At 36.4% G+C, this 20,810-nt stretch overlaps 1 protein-coding gene and 1 long non-coding RNA gene across 4 annotated transcripts in view; one reads left to right on the top strand and one right to left on the bottom strand.

Moving 5' to 3' along the window:
- lekr1 (leucine, glutamate and lysine rich 1) overlaps window positions 1–20,810 on the top strand; it is a 128,335-nt gene that overhangs the window by 96,099 nt on the left and 11,426 nt on the right. The window lies entirely within an intron of this gene.
- Window positions 13,793–18,571, bottom strand: LOC120531648. Its single transcript, XR_005634131.1, has 4 exons — window positions 18,450–18,571; window positions 18,031–18,105; window positions 15,994–16,131; window positions 13,793–13,829 (listed from the first exon to the last, which is right to left on the bottom strand). It is a non-coding gene; the product is annotated as an uncharacterized LOC120531648 (long non-coding RNA).

Raw genomic sequence — 20,810 nt, 5'->3', positions numbered from 1 at the left:
CTGTTACCAACAATTATTGTCTAAGTAGACATCCTGTAATTCACATAATTATTGTGATTGTTGTAAGGATGAATCAAATGTGACTGAATAAGGTAACATATTAAAAATCACAATGAAACAAGAACTAATTATATAAATGGTATACTCTTGTTATTAATTTTATTGTCTTTCATAGGTGTAGCAATGAAAATGGTAATGCATAGTTTGAGCATATTTATGACTGGCAACTCTATTGTGCACTATGAGTAGTCGCTTGATCACAATTTCTAAAGCTCATACAAAATGCAATTTAGATGCAAGCAGATATTAAACACAACAAGCACCATAGAAAGCAAGTCTCCTATGGCAGCTATATTGGAATATGTTCTTCTTCCATGAAGGGTGACCAGTTACGGAATTAGACGTTATGATAAGTAGGATCCAATCAGGGAAGAGCCATGTAATAAGCACCATAGAGTTTGTGCGTTTTCACCGTTTGTAGAGTTTGTCACTGTTTTAAAAGTATTTATTTTTGTTAGTTGAAAAGGCCAGATTAGTGCGACAAAAACATAGACAAACATCACCGTTTTAAAATGAAAATGTACTAGTGTGGACTGGGCCTTAGACACTTAGACAGAAGATGTGGTCCAAGAACTTTGGCCATAAGCAGGACACAAGCCTAAGCTCAGTTCAAATCATTTGTACACATCGACCTCATTTACCTACTGTCAGGTTATCTATACTGTTGGGCATTTGATATTATTTAATATGAAGCTGTCTTTAAATGGTATCAGTTATACATATATCCTTCTATGTGTTGAACATGTAGAATTCTGAATTTCAGACAGACTTCCTATTTCAGACAAGAGATGTTATCAGGAAGGTAAGTTCAAGAATTTCTTGCACATTCAGTCAGCTTTTACCAATGGTAGTCTTGTCTAGTTTATTTAGGTTGCAATGTATTATTATTATTATTATTATTATTATTATTATTATTATTATTATTATTATTATTATTATTGGCCACATGCATAAGTGTGCAAAATCCTATTGTATCTGTTGTGTTTTGTCTCCAAAAAAATTAATTATTTAAATTATAAACTTCCAACTTAATAATTAATCCAACCTAACAGAACGCTCTAGTTATATTCAATTAGAACATAATCAGTTAAAACACCATGTCTCCTGTATCAGTTGATACTTCCCAATGATAACATCAACCGGTGCATTTCTGATACATTAATACCAAATAGCATGCGCTTAGATTTTGCTAGCTTTTTCTAATACATTACTGCTATAACTATGCAATCCAATGACTTTGCTGTTGTCAGTCAATAATATCAATGGAGCAAAACAATATTGATGCCTTCTAATGCATTCTAGATTAAATTGTCAGTTGTTGCAAGCATTTAACAAAGATACAAATACTTGTACATTTTTTTTTGCTTCGTATATATTTATCTAGATATATTTATCTATCTTATCAGTGAATTTTACCTAACAAAGGTAAAATATATCCTATGTGCATTGGTCTGGAAATAAGACATGATATTTTTGGTGACTCTAAATTGGCCCCATTTGGTTCTGTGTGTCAGAGGTCCGTATGATAGACTAGCGTCCTGTCTAGATGTAATTCTTGACTTGTGCCCAGAGCTCCAGTTGACCATGAATTGGATTAATTCAGTTGAGAATGTTATATAATGCATTTTAATAGTAGTAACATCTCAAAAAAGAAATACTGTAGTATGTTATTTGGACTATGTTTTACTTGGAAAATATTTAGGGAAAACTATCATTCTGGGTTAAGTTAAATTACCAATAGGAAAAGAGGAAAAAAAGACTTATGGCATAATATATAGATGTAACAATTTTCAATGAATATGATTTGTCGGAGTCAAGAACAAGGAGATTAATATCTGGGAACAATAAAGAAAGAAAGAAAAGTGGAACATATCAAGTACAAAAATAAGATTGTTGAGACTTTGAAATCAAATCAGATTGTAATATCCAAATTAATATTTAAATATTAATTATATTTCATATATGCTTTGAAATCTTTGGCATTTTAGTAGGCTGCATTGCATTGGTCAAAATTGCCTGCATCGTTGTAGTTTGTCATTGCATCTTCTTTAAAAGATCTCACTTTTCAAAGTGTCAGATTCCATCCATCCATCCATGCACGGTCTGCCAGGCATCAACCAATTCCAAATGAGACAATTTAGAACTGATGATTAGACTAAAGCAGAGCTTTGAATAAAACCAGTGTACATATGTAGTGAAAAGCCAAGAATTTGTGAGGAAACTGTAAAGTGTACCCAACCAGTGACTGTGTAAGGGGAAAAGCCAGCAATTCAAAGATCAGACTGAACTTATTAAAAAAAAGGTTCTCACTAAACCCAGTAGATATGAAATTTTTCACCAGGCTAAAGCCCTTTATCAGGAATCACACAGTTCAAGCTTCCCCTTCATATTGAGTCGCCTTTTAATCAAAAGTAGAGAGGCACGAGTTATTAAATTGTTATGTCTTATTGGGTTTTTTTGTATGGTGACAACTTTACATGCAAACAGCTGTCTTATGAAAACACCAAATGTTCAACTGGTCTGCTTGTTCAGCGCAAATATTTTAAATACTAAAGGTTTATGTTCTCATGTTAGAGCTGACAGGTATCTGGGTTTTCATGGCTAAATTGCTTTAATGTAATTGCTTCACTGACTATCAATGCTTAATAATAACTTTAAAAAGTAGGAGTTATGACATTTCTTGATTACACGTTATGTTTCAGTCTTTGTACTTTAGCTGCCGAAAACAAATCTGATCTAGCTTCTCAAAGAACAAGAAGTTCTTGAAAGATCGAAACGGAATAAAACCTACACAGAGAGCCCAATTACTTGTACAGAGAGATGTAAAGACATAAAAGATGAAAGAACAACCAGAGAGAGACACTGTGAAATGACTGTAATAAGATGAAAATATCTGTTCCTTTTAATGCTCGGCGTTTGATAAAGGGCAGAACTAAGAGTTCGCTGTCAAATTAGAGGGTGGGTATTGTGCACTGTTCAATGCAGAAATGCATGCATATGCTTTAGACAGAATCAATGTAACTTTTCATTGAAGTCTGCTTAAAAATGGTATTTAAAATATTATATATGTATATACACTATATATACTATATATATTATATATATACAATTTATATATATATACAGTGGTGTGAAAAACTATTTGCCCCTTCCTGATTTCTTATTCTTTTGCATGTTTGTCACACAAAATGTTTCTGATCATCAAACACATTTAACCATTAGTCAAATATAACACAAGTAAACACAAAATGCAGTTTTTAAATGATGGTTTTATTATTTAGGGAGAAAAAATCCAAACCTACATGGCCCTGTGTGAAAAAGTAATTGCCCCTTGTTAAAAATAACCTAACTGTGGTGTATCACACCTGAGTTCAATTTCCGTAGCCACCCCCAGGCCTGATTACTGCCACACCTGTTTCAATCAAGAAATCACTTAAATAGGAGCTGCCTGACACAGAGAAGTAGACCAAAAGCACCTCAAAAGCTAGACATCATGCCAAGATCCAAAGAAATTCAGGAACAAATGAGAACAGAAGTAATTGAGATCTATCAGTCTGGTAAAGGTTATAAAGCCATTTCTAAAGCTTTGGGACTCCAGTGAACCACAGTGAGAGCCATTATCCACAAATGGCAAAAACATGGAACAGTGGTGAACCTTCCCAGGAGTGGCCGGCCGACCAAAATTACCCCAAGAGCACAGAGACGACTCATCCGAGAGGTCACAAAGACCCCAGGACAACGTCTAAAGAACTGCAGGCCTCACTTGCCTCAATTAAGGTCAGTGTTCACGACTCCACCATAAGAAAGAGACTGGGCAAAACAGCCTGCATGGCAGATTTCCAAGACACAAACCACTGTTAAGCAAAAAGAACATTAGGGCTCGTCTCAATTTTGCTAAGAAACATCTCAATGATTGCCAAGACTTTTGGGAAAATACCTTGTGGACTGATGAGACAAAAGTTGAACTTTTTGGAAGGCAAATGTCCCGTTACATCTGGCGTAAAAGGAACACAGCATTTCAGGAAAAGAACATCATACCAACAGTAAAATATGGTGGTGGTAGTGTGATGGTCTGGGGTTGTTTTGCTGCTTCAGGACCTGGAAGGCTTGCTGTGATAGATGGAACCATGAATTCTACTGTCTACCAAAAATCCTGAAGGAGAATGTCCGCCATCTGTTCGTCAACTCAAGCTGAAGTGATCTTGGGTGCTGCAACAGGACAATGACCCAAAACACACCAGCAAATCCACCTCTGAATGGCTGAAGAAAAACAAAATGAAGACTTTGGAGTGGCCTAGTCAAAGTCCTGACCTGAATCCAATTGAGATGCTATGGCATGACCTTAAAAAGGCAGTTCATGCTAGAAAACCCTCAAATAAAGCTGAATTACAACAATTCTGCAAAGATGAGTGGGCCAAAATTCCTCCAGAGCTGTAAAAGACTCATTGCAAGTTATTGCAAACGCTTGATTGCAGTTATTGCTGCTAAGGGTGGCCCAACCAGTTATTAGGTTCAGGGGGCAATTACTTTTCACACAGGGCCATGTAGGTTTGGATTTTTTTTCTCCCTAAATTTATAAAAACCATCATTTAAAAACTGCATTTTGTGTTTACTTGTGTTATATTTGACTAATGGTTAAATGTGTTTGATGATCCGAAACATTTTGTGTGACAAACATGCAAAAGAATAAGAAATCAGGAAGGGGGCAAATAGTTTTTCACACCACTGTATATACATACAGTATATATTGTGGAGGACTGCCGGCTTCGTGCTCTGGCCCTCACCCCCAGCCCGCCAGGAGGAGCTCTCCCGACAGCAGGATCGTGCCCCGAGTTCCAGCAGGGCCTCATGGACTATGTAGTGTTTTTACACAGCCCTGCTGGATATCTTGGGGACCACCGGAAGTTGCTGTAATTATGCATTAATTGAAGCAACACTCTTATACCCCAATATTTTAAAAATTTTTGATGACTTATTAACAGTAAAAAATCTTATGAAAAATCTTTCATTGTATTCAGACCCTTTACTTGTTACTTTGTTTGAGCACCTTTAGCAGTGATTACTGGCTGTAGCCTTTTGGGTATGACACAAAAAGTTTTGCATCACTAAATCTAGGGATTTTCTCAAGCTCTGCCAGGTTGGATGGAGACCATCAGTGGACAGGTATTCTTAGGACTTTCAACAGATGTTCCATTGTGTTAAACACTAAGCTCTGACTGGGCCACTCAATGACATTCCCAGCATGGTCTCTAAGCCACTCCTGTGTTGTCTTTGCTTTGTGCTTAGGATCATTATCCTGTTGGAAGATGAACCTTCAGCCCAGTCTGAGGTTTAGAGTGCTGGGGAGCAGGTTTTCATTAAGCATATCATCTTTAATTTGCTCAGTTTAGCTTACAAATCCCTGTTGCTAAAAAGCAACCCCACAGCATGATGCTGCTTCCACCATGTTTTACTATTAGAATAGTATTGCACAAGTGGTGAGCAGTGCGTGGTTTCCTCCAGACATGACGCTAATCTTGGCTTCATCGGGCCCAAGAATTTAATTTCTCACAGTCTGAAGTTCCTTTAGGTTGCTTTTTTTTACAAACTCTAAGCAAGCTTCTCTGTGTCTTTTACTGGGCAGCCCACCCTCCTTGCCACTCTTTCAATAAGCCCAGATTGGTGGAGTGTTCCTGTAATATAGTTCTTCTGGAAGTTTCTCTCATCAAAACGCAGGTTTTCTAAAGCTCAGCCAGAGAGACATTGGGAATCTTTATCACCTTTCTTACCCCCCCCCCTTCCCATGATTGCCAGCTCTAGCTAGAGTTGTGATTGTTCAAAACTTCTTCCATTTAAGAATTATGGATACCACTGTGCTCTTGGGAATCTTTAATGTTGCAGGATTTTTTTGCAGCCTTCTCCAGATCTGTGCCTCAACACAATCTTCTTGTCTCTAAACTCTGCAGGCAATTTTTCCAATCTCATGGTTTGGTTTTTATTCTGATACCCATTGTCATCTGTAGGGCCATATATTAACTGGTATGATCCTTTCCTAATCACGTCCAGCCAATTGAATTGACCACAAGTGGTCTCAATGATGATCAGTAGACTGGGATACACCTGTGCTAAATGTAAAGTGTCATAGCAAAGGGTTTGAATACTTGTGTCAATATGATATTTCAGTTTTATATTTTTAATAAACTTGTAAAAATACCTAAAGTCCTGTTTCCGTTTTGTCATTCTGAGGTATTGAGTGTTGCGTGATGGTTGAATAAAATGTTAATCAAAATGATTTTAGCATAAGGAGCTTTCTGAATGCACGGTACATACAGTACATATTTTTTCAAACTAAATAACCAAAAAATGTCAACAAGTGAAAGATCGCCTTCCAGTCTATCTTCCTGATTTGTTGGGCTAAAAGCTCAACTCTACCATTACCTTATCCAGAAGTGGTGCACACACACACATACAGTGACAGATTGTTCCAGATTGCTTCCCACCCCTTGGTAAAGAATTACCCCCTGGTTTGTATCGTGAATATAGTATCAACCTTTCATAGGTGTTTTTGCTGAAAGGAATTTGACATGTTCACTTTGTCTAGGATTTTGAAAACTTGGATAAAGTCACCCCAAAATGTCCTCAGCTTATCACTGTTTCCTTTCCTTTTTCAGAGTAGACCAATTAACACACCAGCTTGCTCATCTCTGCACAACCGCATAATGTGTACCTGGTTTAAGTTTTAGGTTAAGTTTTAAGTCTGAGGAAAACTGCTGTTCAGATTAAATTTGGCTTCTGAAACCCAATTTTCACTTGTATGTGTTACACAATTTAGGTGAAACAAATCTACTGGAATAATGTATCATTGTGTATGATGGTTCCTGCTGACTGACATGATGTTGTTCCTTTCCATTTTAAAGTAGCTTATACTTAACACACCACTAGTAAAACTGGCTTCCCTTATTCTTTCATGTTTTGTGGCACAGAGGTAATCAAAAATGCATGTGATACGGCATTTCAGCAAGCCGTATGGCACAAGGCATCCACTCTGCTCCCTGTCTCCGACTCATGAAGTAACCGTGAGCAAGTCTCAGAACCCTCTGGTGCTTCAAGTATGTGAACTATTGTTCAGTGCACTGATCTTGTAAATCATTATCAAAAATAATAATAATGATAACTCAATTAACACACTGTATCTTAGCTATAACAAAAACGTCCCATCTCTTATTAACTTACAGGGGGTAAAAGTTTATACCATTGTCTATGGCTATAACTAAGCAAACACGAATATGAATTTAATTTAACTAAAAGCATTACTTTCTAAGATTGGCTCTTGCATTTCAGTCCCCTAATTGGCTATGTAGGCGCGGAGACAATTACTATACTTTACTTTAATATGAGCCAACTTACTTTACTTTTACATTATCTATTGGTTTCAAATCACTAGCATTAATACTGCAAACAAACATTTTAAAAAATGTCATTGGCTGTTTCTTGAAGCAGGCACAGTTTTTTCCCAGGTCTGTCCAGTGTGCTGTTTTTGGTCTGCACATAAACTCTATTGTCTTGATGACTCGACCCATTACCCAGGAATTGCGGGTTGTAGCATCATCTACAGTTAGAACAACGTCCCCTGGTTCAAAATTTCTTCTTGGTGCAAGCCATTTTTGACATTGACAAATACTCTTTAGACCATCTTTTCCAAAACAAATCAGCCTTGTATTGAACTTGCTACCAGCATCTTCAAGTAGTAGTAGTATTGTTAATGTTGTTATTATTACTGTACAGCACACTTCACAATTAAATCTACAGTTTTCACAAAATAGCTGAAAATGTTGCTTACCTTTTTCGTTCTTTTAAAATGACAACATATTATCTGCATTAACTTGTATTTTTCTGTTTTTATGTGTAACCTTTTGCACTTATTTACACTGAAATGCACTTTCCAAGAAGTGAACATTATTCATATGCATCCAAAGTGTTTTCTCTTTGATATCTGTCAAATTCCACAGTTCACTTGCTAGAGACAGTATGGAATCTTGCTTCTGTCTTATCTCAACTAGGTTTTTATGAATTTTGTCTTATTTAAAAAGTGCTTAGCATAAGTATATGCAATGACTGATTTGCAAATATTTTCTTCTGCTGGTTAGTCCAAAATATGAATCAATGCCCAAACCTAAAGATAATGTTTCTTAGCTATGCATTTTTGGCAGGATTAAAATAAGTATAATTCATGCAGTACAGTTACTTTTATTTGTTTGTTTGTTTGTTTATTTGTTTATTATTTATTTAAGCAGACACTCAGGTGGCTTACAAAAATCAAATGCCATACAAAACTTCAGAGTGCTTCTTAAGGCCATGAAAAATCAACAGACAAGTGAGAATAAAATCTTAGGCACAGTACAAGACATTTAGTACTGCAGCGAGTGCCAGGAATAGATGATAAACTAGCAACATATCAGCCAAAACATTGAAAACCGTTGTTAAGGTCAACAGATTATTTAGGTGGTCAGTCTTCAGAAAATGTTACACTATGAATATGCTAATGTAATTGATGTTCAAAGGAAGAAAGCAATATTGTATATGCTCTTAAATTTTTAATGTTGACAACAGCATCAGGACAAATTGTTGTGTTTAAGATAATTTTTAGAAAACATTAACATTTGAAAAACACCCAGCAACATCATCCTGTGTGAATCAATTTTTGATTTAATAAGAAAAGGACTGAAGTTAGTGCACTGAGCTGATGATGCAGGTACCTTCTTTGCAATTGGTACAAAGTCCTTTAGCTGAGCTAATAACGTGTACCACCATTAGTTTCTAAAGCTTCATCATTAGAATTCTTACTGGTATCCATTGCATCACTCCTTTTACATAAATGAACAACAATAAAGGAATGACGCAGCAATAAATTGCTGAAAAGTGTACTTTGGTTTGGATGTAGTTTAAAATAAATCTTTACAATTTGATTTCAATAGGATAGATTGATTTAATTCATGCATTTTTAATACCTGTTACATTACATAAATATATCTTTTTAAGGGCATAATTCATATTATAAAACATCTATCTATCTATCTATCTATCTATCTATCTATCTATCTATCTATCTATCTATCTATCTATCTATCTATCTATCTATCTATCTATCTATCTATCTATCTATCTATCTATCTATCTATCTATCTATCTATCTATCTATCTATCTATCTATCTATCTATCTAAGTCCAGAGTTCCTTCAGCCTTGCACTGGGTGCTTCCATGAAAGTCTCTGAGCCAGTGACCCAGGGAGTGAGTGATATGTGACATTAGCATACAGTGTATCCTCTGTTTACAAGTAGCAAAGCTTTACTTTAGCAAACATAAACAAATTGACAAATAGATTCATAAGGAGACAAATCAAGTGTGTCTTTTTGCATAATGTTTCAAAGAACTTTGTGCTTTCACTTTTTTCTCACACATTTGGTTTTCAAATTAGAGAGAAGCCAAAAAACATGTGTAGAGCAGTGGCTTATTGAATTTGACTTCTATTCATCAGCTACATTATACATCATATGGTTCAAATATGACAAAATAATTCATGTCAAGCTAGTGCCTTTTTATCTTTTTAATTAACCAACCATCTATCTACTCTGGTTTCAACAACCCCAATATGCCCCAAGACATGTGTGGCAGGTTAACTGGCCAGATATATACAATATGTGAGCGTGGGTGGTACAGTGGTTCGCGATGGCTGCCTCATTGCTTCAGGAGACAGTTTTACCCTGAGTTTTTTCTCCATCATGTCAAAGACGTGTGTGTTATGTTTATTGGTGCCTCTGCACTGGCCTCATATGAGTGAGTGTGTTCTTAGTTGCTCTGTGTTATGGCTGGCAACCCAAGCAGGTCAGTTTCTTGCCTTGTGATTGATGCTGCTGAAGTGAGCTTCATTCTCTCATGATCCTGAGTTACATTAAATGAGTTTCATAATAGATTGATTGATAGATGTGTTTCGTAATTAGATATGCATTAAGAGTTTTATATATCTTCAAGAAAACCCAAATAACACATACAGCAAATCAGTGTTTGTGTTATTTCAGAATTGTTTCATGTTTAATATACATTCAAAATGTGAACAAATAAATGAACTGTTTAATTCAAGAAGCAGTGGGACATCTTTTAGCAACACTGAAGAAACCCACACTTTTCATAAAAAACAAAATAATCTGTTTTGACATGTTTACTTATTGTTTCTTACAACATGTTTCAATTGTTCTGGATATACATGAGCAGCCTTGCTGCAGGTGTTCAGATTTTTTATTAATATCCTAAACTCAGTTTCTTCTTTTAAAATCCCTTTCTGGTATATTTGCTGCCATTTTAAGGAATATGTTTAGAACTTGATGTTCTGAAAGAATATATTTAGATAAGACTTCCACTGTTCTCTAATGGCATTACCATACTTTACTGTTGGGTTAAGGTGTTGTGATGGTGAATATTAGGCTTTCATCAAATATGACTTTTTTTTGTTTTAGCCAGAAAGATAGATTTTAGAGTCATCAAACCAGAGAACATTCTTCCAAAACAGGATCATCAAGTGTTTTTTTTTTAATTAATATGAGCAGATGTTATTTATTCAGAAGAGGTTTTGAGTTTTTTCCTGGCTACCCCATAATAAATGTCACTGCTATTCAGGTAGCAGAATTAATTAACAGGCATATTGTTGGTTTCCATTTATATTAATCAGTTTCAAACTGATTTCCTGTGTGTTTATACAAATATGTGTCTTTATATGTACTAAGCCTGTAATCTGTGAAATTTATACAAGCACTTTACCTGAGAACATCTCACAGCACTCTGTGCCTGCGCTCAGTGAAGAGCACCATACTAAAATAAACTGCATTCAATAATTTTGACCCTGTAGTTAGGTTGGACAATGTTATATAACAGGTTGGACAATGGATGGTTGGACAAACATTGACATCAGTTGAAACTAGATACAAAGTACAAACCGGATTCCAAAAAAGTTGGGACACTATACAAATCATGAATAAAAACTGAATGCAATGATGTGGAGGTGCCAACTTCTAATATTTTATTCAGAATAGAACATAAATCGCAGAACAAAAGTTTAAACTGAGAAAATGCATCATTTTAAGGGAAAAATATGTTGATTCAGAATTTCATGGTGTCAACAAATCCCAAAAAAGTTGGGACAAGGCCATTTTCACCACTGTGTGGCATCTCCCCTTCTTCTTACAACACTCAACAGACGTCTGTGGACCGAGGAGACCAGTTTCTCAAGTTTAGAAATAGGAATGCTCTCCCATTCTTGTCTAATACAGGCCTCTAACTGTTCAATCGTCTTGGGCCTTCTTTGTCGCACCTTCCTCTTTATGATGCCCCAAATGTTCTCTATTGGTGAAAGATCTGGACTGCAGACTGGCCATTTCATTCCTTCTCCTACGCAGCCATGATGTTGTGATTGATGCAGAATGTCGTCTGGCATTATCTTGTTGAAAAATGCAGGGTCTTCCCTGAAAGAGATGACGTCTGGATGGGAGCATATGTTGTTCTAGAACCTGAATATATTTTTCTGCATTGATGGTGCCTTTCCAGACATGCAAGCTGCCCATGCCACACGCACTCATGCAACCCCATACCATCAGAGATGCAGGCTTCTGAACTGAGCGTTGATAACAACTTGGGTTGTCCTTGTCCTCTTTGGTCCGGATGACATGGCGTCCCAGATTTCCAAAAGAACTTGAATGTGACTCGTCTGACCACAGAACAGTCTTCCATTTTGCCACACTCCATTTTAAATGATCCCTGGCCCAGTGACAACGCCTGAGCTTGTGGATCTTGCTTAGAAATGGCTTCTTCTTTGCACTGTAGAGTTTCAGCTGGCAACGGAGGATGGCACGGTGGATTGTGTTCACTGACAATGGTTTCTGGAAGTATTCCTGAGCCCATTCTGTGATTTCCTTTACAGTAGCATTCCTGTTTGTGGTGCAGTGTCGTTTAAGGGCCCGGAGATCACGGGCATCCAGTATGGTTTTACGGCCTTGACCCTTACGACAGAGATTGTTCCAGATTCTCTGAATCTTCGGATGATGTTATGCACAGTTGATGATGATAGATGCAAAGTCTTTGCAATTTTTCGCTGGGTAACACCTTTCTGATATTGCTCCACTATCTTTCTGCGCAACATTGTGGGAATTGGTGATCCTCTACCCATCTTGGCTTCTGAGAGACACTGCCACACTGAGAAGCTCTTTTTATACCCAATCATGTTGCCAATTGACCTAATTAGTGTTTATTGGTCTTCCAGCTCTTCATTATGCTCAAATTTACTTTTTCCAGCCTCTTATTGCTACTTGTCCCAACTTTTTTGGGATTTGTTGACACCGTGAAATTTTGAATCAACATATTTTTCCTTTAAAATGATACATTTACTCGGATTAAACGTTTGATCTGTCATCTACGTTCTATTACAAATAAAATATTGACATTTGCCATCTCCACATCATTGCATTCAGTTTTTATTCACAATTTGTTTAGTGTCCCAACTTTTTTGGAATCCGGTTTGTAGATAGATAGATAGATAGATAGATAGATAGATAGATAGATAGATAGATAGATAGATAGATAGATAGATAGATAGATGAGGTCTAAATTTTGTAAGACATCCACAAATCACAGTTGTTTTGCATTTGTTTCAATTGTACACCAGTGAACTCCAAAACATTTAGCAATGATTCTGTAACCCTCTCCAGACCAATGATCGGTTATTCTATGCTCATCGGTGTGGTTAATGTCACACTTATTAAGTTTCATACCTTTAACAGCAGATGGGCTGTCAGGGTTGGTCAAGTGGCCTGGCTCTTTAATTCAGTATGCAGCTATTTTAGCAGCTGGTTACAATTGATATCACTGTTTGGGCCAATGAAGATTCTGATTCTTCATTTTTTGAGGATTAACAAATTAATGTCTACCTTGTTTTCGATTGTATGCATTAGTTGCCACAAAGAATGTATGCATAGAGACTTGAAGGACAAGGATTTCATAGTTAAAATATAACACTGAAAATCTGCGTTCACATAATTTGGGTTTGCATTAAGCTACCTATATTTATGAAACAAATCTGATGCTGAGTGAATATGCATTATTACTATAATAATACAATTACTAGTTGTAAAGCCATCTATAGTTAAAATATGAAATAATACATTTTACAATTCTAACAATGAGTCCAATTCACATTCATGCCACTGAATTTAAATTACTGGTTTGTTGCTTATTCAACATACAAGAATTTCACATTGTGTTATTAGTGCATGTATACCCATCTTTCGTTCCAAGTATGACAGTACTTAAGTAAGAAGTCACCTAAGTTGACAACAACAACATTTATTTATATAGCACATTTTCATATAAATAATGTAGCTCAAAATGCTTTACGTGATGAAGAAAGAGAAAAAAGACAAAGTAAATAAAAAAGAAAAATAAGACAAAACTCATTAACATAGAATAAAAGTAAGGTCTGATGGCCAGGGAGGACAGAAAAACAAAAAAAAAACTCCAGACGGCTGGAGAAAAAATAAAATCTGCAGGGGTTCCAGACCATGAGACCGCCCAGCCCCCTCTGGACATTCTACCTAACATAAATGAAACAGTCCTCATTGTATTTAGGGTTCTCATGGAAGGACTTGATGATGACAGTCACATGGACTTCTGGCCTTTAATCCATCAATGTAGGAACATCACGGTGCTTTGATTAGGTGGTGATGGCGCACGTCGCCACCACAGGAAACTGGAAAAAGAGTAGAAGAGAGAGTAGGGGTTAGTACGGATTTTGGAGCCACCATGAATAGTAATGATAATTAATTGAATATACAGAGCATCAGAATTAAACTGAAATTAAGTTATAAGAAAGCCATGTTAAAGTAATGTGTTTTTAGCAGTTTTTTAAAGTGTTCCACTGTATTAGCCTGGCGAATTCCTATTGGCAGGCTATTCCAGATTTTAGGTGCATAACAGCAGAAGGCCGCCTCATCACTTCTTTTAAGTTTCGCTTTTGGAATTCTAAGCAGACACTTATTTGAGGATCTAAGGTTACGATTTGGAATATAGGGTGTCAGACATTCCGATATGTAAGATGGAGAGAGATTATGTAAGGCTTTGTAAACCATAACCAGTATTTCAAAGTCAATTCTGAATGACACAGGTAACCAGTGTAGTGACATCAAAACTGGAGAGATGTGCTCGGATTTTCTTTTCCTAGTTAGGATTCTAGCAGCTGCATTCTGCACTAGTTGCAAACGATTTATGTCTTTTTTGAGTAGTCCTGAGAGGAGTGCGTTACAGTAATCTAGACGACTGAAAACAAAAGCATGAACTAGTTTCTCAGCATCTTTCAATGATATAAGAGGTCTAACTTTTGCTATATTTCTTAAGTGAAAAAATGCTGTCCTAGTGATCTGATTAATATGTGATTTAAAATTCAGATCAGAGTCAATAGTTACCCCTAAATTCTTTACCTCCGTCTTGACTTTTAATCCTAATGCATCAAGTTTATTTCTAATAACCTCATTAGATCCATTATTGCCAATCACTAAAATTTCTGTTTTCTCTTTATTTAGCTTGAGAAAATTACTATCCATCCATTTAGAAACACAAGTAAGACATTGTGTTAGTGAATTAACAGTGTCTGGGTCATCAGATGCTATTGATAAATACAGCTGTGTGTCATCAGTATAGCTGTGGTAGCTCACGTTGTGCCCCGAGATAATCTGACCTAACGGAAGCATGTAAATTAAAAAGACCAGCAGACCCAGGATAGAGCCTTGTGGAACACCATATCGGATATCATGTGTCTTTGAGTTATAATTACCACAACTAACAAAGAATTTTCTACCTGCCAGGTACTTTTCAAACCAATTTAAGACACTGCCAGAGAGGCCCACCCATTGACTAAGGCGATTTCTAAGAATATTGTGATCAATGGTATCAAATGCGGCACTCAAATCTAAGAGGATGAAAACAGATAAATGGCCTCTGTCTGCATTTACCCGAAGTCATTTACTACTTTAACGAGTTCAGTTTCAGTGCATGTTTATTGAGGTGGTTATTTAACTGCATAATGACTGCCTTCTCTAGAATTTTATTTAATAAAGGCAAGTTAGAAATGGGTCTAAAATTTTCAAAAGCAGAGGAGTCAAGATTATTTTTCTTCAGTAGGGGTTTAACTATAGCAGTCTTAAGACAGTCTGGGAAGACCCCTGTATCTAATGATGAGTTTACTATGTCAAGAATACTATCAATTAGCACGCCTAATACTTCTTTCAAAAAACTTGTTGGTATTGGGTCAAGGACGCATATGGGAGGCATTGACAGCATGTGGAAGTAAATCAGACTCTCTACAGGAAGCTCAAGTATATAGAAGTAGAAAAACTATGCATTGTGTGGCATCTACTGTGTCTCTCTTACGTGAGTTGCGAAAGTCGTATAAAGATTTAATTTTCTATTTTCAAGCCTGCACATTCCAGCTCAAAACTGAAGACTGGTACAAAGAGGACGCAATCCTGCCCTGGGTAATAGTCCTTCACAGGGCACATCCACCCATGTGCACACACACAAGAGAGGTCATCTGAGTCCTACTAGTTAACCTTAATGAGCATCGTTTGGATATGTGTGGAAACCAGAGTATCCAGAGAAAAACCACTGCAGGAATCAGCACACTATACAAACAGAGTGACTGGTGTTGGGCATCAAGGTGAGTCAATTGCACTTGTGAAGCAGCACCACTGTCCCTCTGTGGCACCCAAGCAAAAGTAGCTTTCAAAAGCAAATATCAGTGATTTATAGTATCATGACTGCTTCTTCTAATGTAAGTAGTAATAACATCTAACTTTTGTAAAACAACTGAGGCATAGAGGGAGAATATATTATGTTCCTACATACAAATCGATTAATACCTAGAAAACCTCATCATTTTCCACGCCCTTTTGATCCAGCAGCTCTGGATGTAAACTGGGATGGGATGTCCACAATAAACTTCCAATTCATGTATGTGTCCTCCTCCTTTATGCATCATATCATGTATAATTCATCATCTAAATCAAGGAGATTTAAGCAAGTTTTAGAAGCTAAACATATAAACAATGTTTAACATAATTGTGCTAGATAAAGATCAGCCTAAAAACGTAAGTATCTGTTACATATTGAATTAGAATGCATATTAGAAAATGCAATATCTAAAGATGATAACATCACAGCTTACTTAAACATGCCTTTTTCCCCTCTTAATTCCCATTTACATGGCTCTATTTTTGCAGTCAGAATGAATGTTCTGAATCACTCTTGCTGTTTTAATGGATGCAGTTACTTTAAGCCTCCTGTATATATCATTACCAAAATGAAGGGAAGGAGAATTACTGCAGTTTTTTGGGGAGTCTTTTAAACTCAACTCTCCTGAATTAACACCATGACTGCCGAACTCCATTTCAAAAGCTAATTTAACTTGTATTTAAGATATGTAATTGATAATTTATGGTACCTTAATATTTTTTTGTATATGTTATAAATTCAGGAATGCTAAAAAAAAAAAAAAGTAGCAAAAATGCATATCTTTGATTTATTGGACCAGATTAGTTATACAGCAATTTTTTTCCTTCTGTCTGAAAATCTGTTGACACTGGAGGACACCAGAGGTGCAAATGGCACTGAAGTATTCGGTGAAGCTCTACTGATGCTCTGATTTCTGTCAAAATGCTGAAGGGTCCCCTTTTTCTGTGGTGTGTTGTTACTAACTGTTACCAGCACTGCGTTTGCAGTAGTTAGAGTTACAAATGACTCTTAAACATATTTAGCACACTGCCATCAGAGCACTTCAGAAGTTTTACCAACATCATCACTTTATGCCCCTTTGATCTTGAAGGTAATGTTTTTTTATTCAAAGAATATTACAACAGCACACAGCTTAATCAAACAATAATAGCAAAAGAATATCAATCAAAAGAAAAATAGAGAAGTCAGCCTTCTCTAATTTTTCATTTTATATCCTTTTTACCAATGCCACCTCTCGGAGCATTTTTTAAATTGTGTAAACGTTATTGTATAATGCCTTTTCTTAATGACCTCTGTGAATGTGGAAAAATAATGATAGATTACACTGTATCAGTGTATAATTATTGCTAATTGCCAGATAAACATCCATGACAACAAGCCATACTTCTTCATTTCTTTGATCTCTAAAGCAAACCCTAAGAAATATTTCTGATTTTCCAACTAATATACAAACAGAATTACTGTAATTTGGCAGACATTTCCATTACAGCAGGAACTGATCTCACACAAACAAGGTGGTTGGAATGAAAATGGGCAGCCGGTGCTGCCCTCAGAGCCAGAGCAGAGAAGCACAACCTTAGATAATTTGTAAATAAATATAGAGGCCAACCTTCAGTTATCAACAAATCCGCCCTAAGTACTGTATGTAAACGCATATCAATGGAGATTGTTTCCTCCATTTGAAATATTGTAAATTCCCAGGTTTTCCCAGCTCTCTTGAGAAATCCATTTACCCACTGTCCATGCTATTGACATCTGCACCACATTACTTTTATTATTAGCCTGGAATGTCAACATACCTAGTATTTTCCCAAAAAAGGAATAAAAATGAAAACAACATACAATCAAGCAAAAAGAAAAAAAACTTTAAAAAAGTAAAAGCTATTTTTATTAAAGGCAAATACTTGGGGTGCGACCTGACTTTGTAATATCTTGTATTTGCAATATGTGATAACAATCTAATAATTGTGGATTCTATGCCTGGCAATTACTCTTTGTTTTTTATGAAGGAGAAAAACACTGTTTCCATTTCATTTAGAGAAATATTTTAAAAATTCTATAAAACTGATCATATGTTTCTTAAACAGGGATGTAAAAGCTTATGCATCATTTGTCTTTTTTATGATGGAAGTGTAGTCAGTGCAGAAAGTTACTGCTCTCCATACCTGGTGCCCTTCCTGTTCCCAGATGTGACCATGTCCAAATCACATATCTTGTAATTGCTCCATCTCTGATAGCATCTAAAGGAAAACTTAATAAATAAAACTTTGTTTATCAAGGATGGGTTACTTGATTTATGTATGCTTTCCTCTTTCCTCCAATAATTCAATTAAGTTGCATCTTTGTTTTGCCCTCTGATTAATAATTTCAAAACAGAACATATGCCATTTTACAGTATATAAGGTCAGAGTCCACTTGTCCTATTAACAGCAGCTCTGAAAGCTCATGTAAAATCACTGGTGGAGAGTTTAAGAGCTCCAAATACCTCACAGCCCGTTTTACTCTGGCATAGCGTGTAAGGTTTTGGATTTCAAACCCTGAAGTTGTGGGTTCAGATCCCATACCAGCAAGTCACTTTACCTACCTCATCTCCTATTTGAAAAGCAAAAGAAATCTCAGATGTTGTAAGTTTCCTTGGATAAAGGTGTCTGTCTAATAATAACAAACCAGAGACTTGCTACCCACATCCCATCTGGGAAGCTAAAAGCAAACAAGAAGGGCCACAGGAAGAAGTTCAGCATTCCTTTCCGATGAAGTAAAAATAGGTGAAGGGGGAATGATTTGCTGGCAAACTCTCAAGGGATATGAGATCTAGCTATGAGACTGTTTTGGGTACTGCACTCAGACAAAAAACAGACTGAACTAGAAGTGAGATCGGACAGAGATTCAAGCTCTGTTGGGTCCAAGTCACTTATTATCTGCAATGAGAAATCACTAAAAATGTATTGAAATAAATCCAGCATGTCTGAACTGAAGTCCATCCCTGCTACTACTGATATGTTTCACCAAACACCTTCTAAAGGTCAGTGTGTTTGCAGCAAATATAAGTGCAGAAATATGGTTAATATTGCTCGTTAAGCTATCTATACTACTGTAATACCGTAATTAATTGTTTTATTAGATATATACTCTCTCTATATATATATATACATACATACATACATACATACAATAAATAAATAAACAGAGGATGTCACAAAGAAATATGTCATTTTTTTTTAAACTTTCTTACTTACAGACAAAACTCTTCTATATGTGTTCTTTACGAATGAACAATGAGAGCATGCACGCACATGAAGCATTGCTAAATCACCATAATGTTTATTTAGTTCTTAGCTCATGAATGCCTGGAGGCAGGTATGAGATAATGCACTTACTTATCACTATGTACAGTTGTTTACCAGACTTCAGCATGAGTGTTGTTTTTATTTTATATATATATATATATATATACACACACACGAGTATATATATTAGATACCATGTTGTTAACTGTTATAAAGTTAATGATGGCCAAGGCTAGAATTTCAACATGACTTGCAGTGTCCAGGCAGGGATGGCGAATTAGTAGAAAATGTAAGTATCCTATAAATATTTAGTCCAGAGCTAGACTAAAAAAAAGGAAGGACAGTACAATTGAGGTGGAGAGTGGGCAAGGAGGTTTTGATGACCTATTTCAGTGGGAATTTGCATTACACATCTGCTAGTTTGGAGCTCACACCTATCTACACTCATATGAAAAAGTTTAGGAATCCCTCTCAGCCTGTATAATAATTTACTCTACTTTCAACAAAAAAGATAACAGTGGTATGTCTTTCATTTCCTAGGAACATCTGAGTACTGGGGTGTTTTCCGAACAAAGACTTTTAGTAAAGCAGTATTTAGTTGTATGAAATTAAATCAAATGTGAAAAACTGGCTGTGCAAAAATTTGGATCCCCTTGTAATTTTGCTGATTTGAATGCATGTAACTGCTCGATACTGATTACTTGCAACACCAAACTGGTTGGATTCGCTCGTTAAGCCTTGAACTTCATGGCCAGGTGTGTCCAATCATGAGAAAAGGTATTTAAGGTGGTCAACTGCAAGTTGTGCTTCCCTTTGACTCTCTTCTGAAGAGTGACAGCATGGGATCCTCAAAGCAACTCTCAAAAGATCTGAAAACAAAGATTGTTCAGTATCATGGTTTAGGGGAAGGCTACAAAAAGCTATCTCAGAGGTTTAAACTGTCAGTTTCAACTGTAAGGAATGTAATCAGGAAATGGTAGGCCACAGGCACAGTTGCTGTTAAACCCAGGTCTGGCAGGCCAAGAAAAATACAGGAGCAGCATATGCGCAGGATTGTGAGAATTGTTACAGACAATCCACAGATCACCTCCAAAGACCTGCAAGAACAGCTTGCTGCAAATGGTGTATCTGTACATCATTCTACAATTCAGCACAATTTCCACAAAGAACATCTATATGGCAGGGTGATGAGAAAGAAGCCCTTTCTGCACTCACGCCACAAACAGAGTAGCTTGTTGTATGCAAATTTAATTTTGGAACAAAGTGCTTTGGACTGATGAGACAAAAATGGAGTTTGGTCATAACAAAAAGCGCTTTGCATGGCAGAAGAAGAACACCGCATTCCAAGAAAAACACCTGCTGCCTACTGTCAAATTTGGTGAAGGCTCCATCATGCTGTGGGGCTGTGTGGCTAGTTCAGGGACAGGGGCCCTTGTTAAAGTCAAGGGTCGGATGAATTCAACCCAGTATCAACAAATTCTTCAGGATCATGTTCAAGCATCAGTCACAAAGTTGAAGTTACGCAGGGGTTGGATATTCCAACAAGACAAGGCATTCATGCAGAGGGAGAATTACAATGTTCTGGAATAGCCGTCACAGTCCCCTGACTTGAATATCATCGAAAATCTATGGGAAGATTTGAAGCAGGCTGTCCATGT

Source organism: Polypterus senegalus, chromosome 1 (genome assembly GCF_016835505.1).
Source record: "Polypterus senegalus isolate Bchr_013 chromosome 1, ASM1683550v1, whole genome shotgun sequence".
Classification (NCBI taxonomy): domain Eukaryota; kingdom Metazoa; phylum Chordata; class Cladistia; order Polypteriformes; family Polypteridae; genus Polypterus; species Polypterus senegalus.
This window is presented reverse-complemented; position numbering and strand designations above follow the sequence as displayed.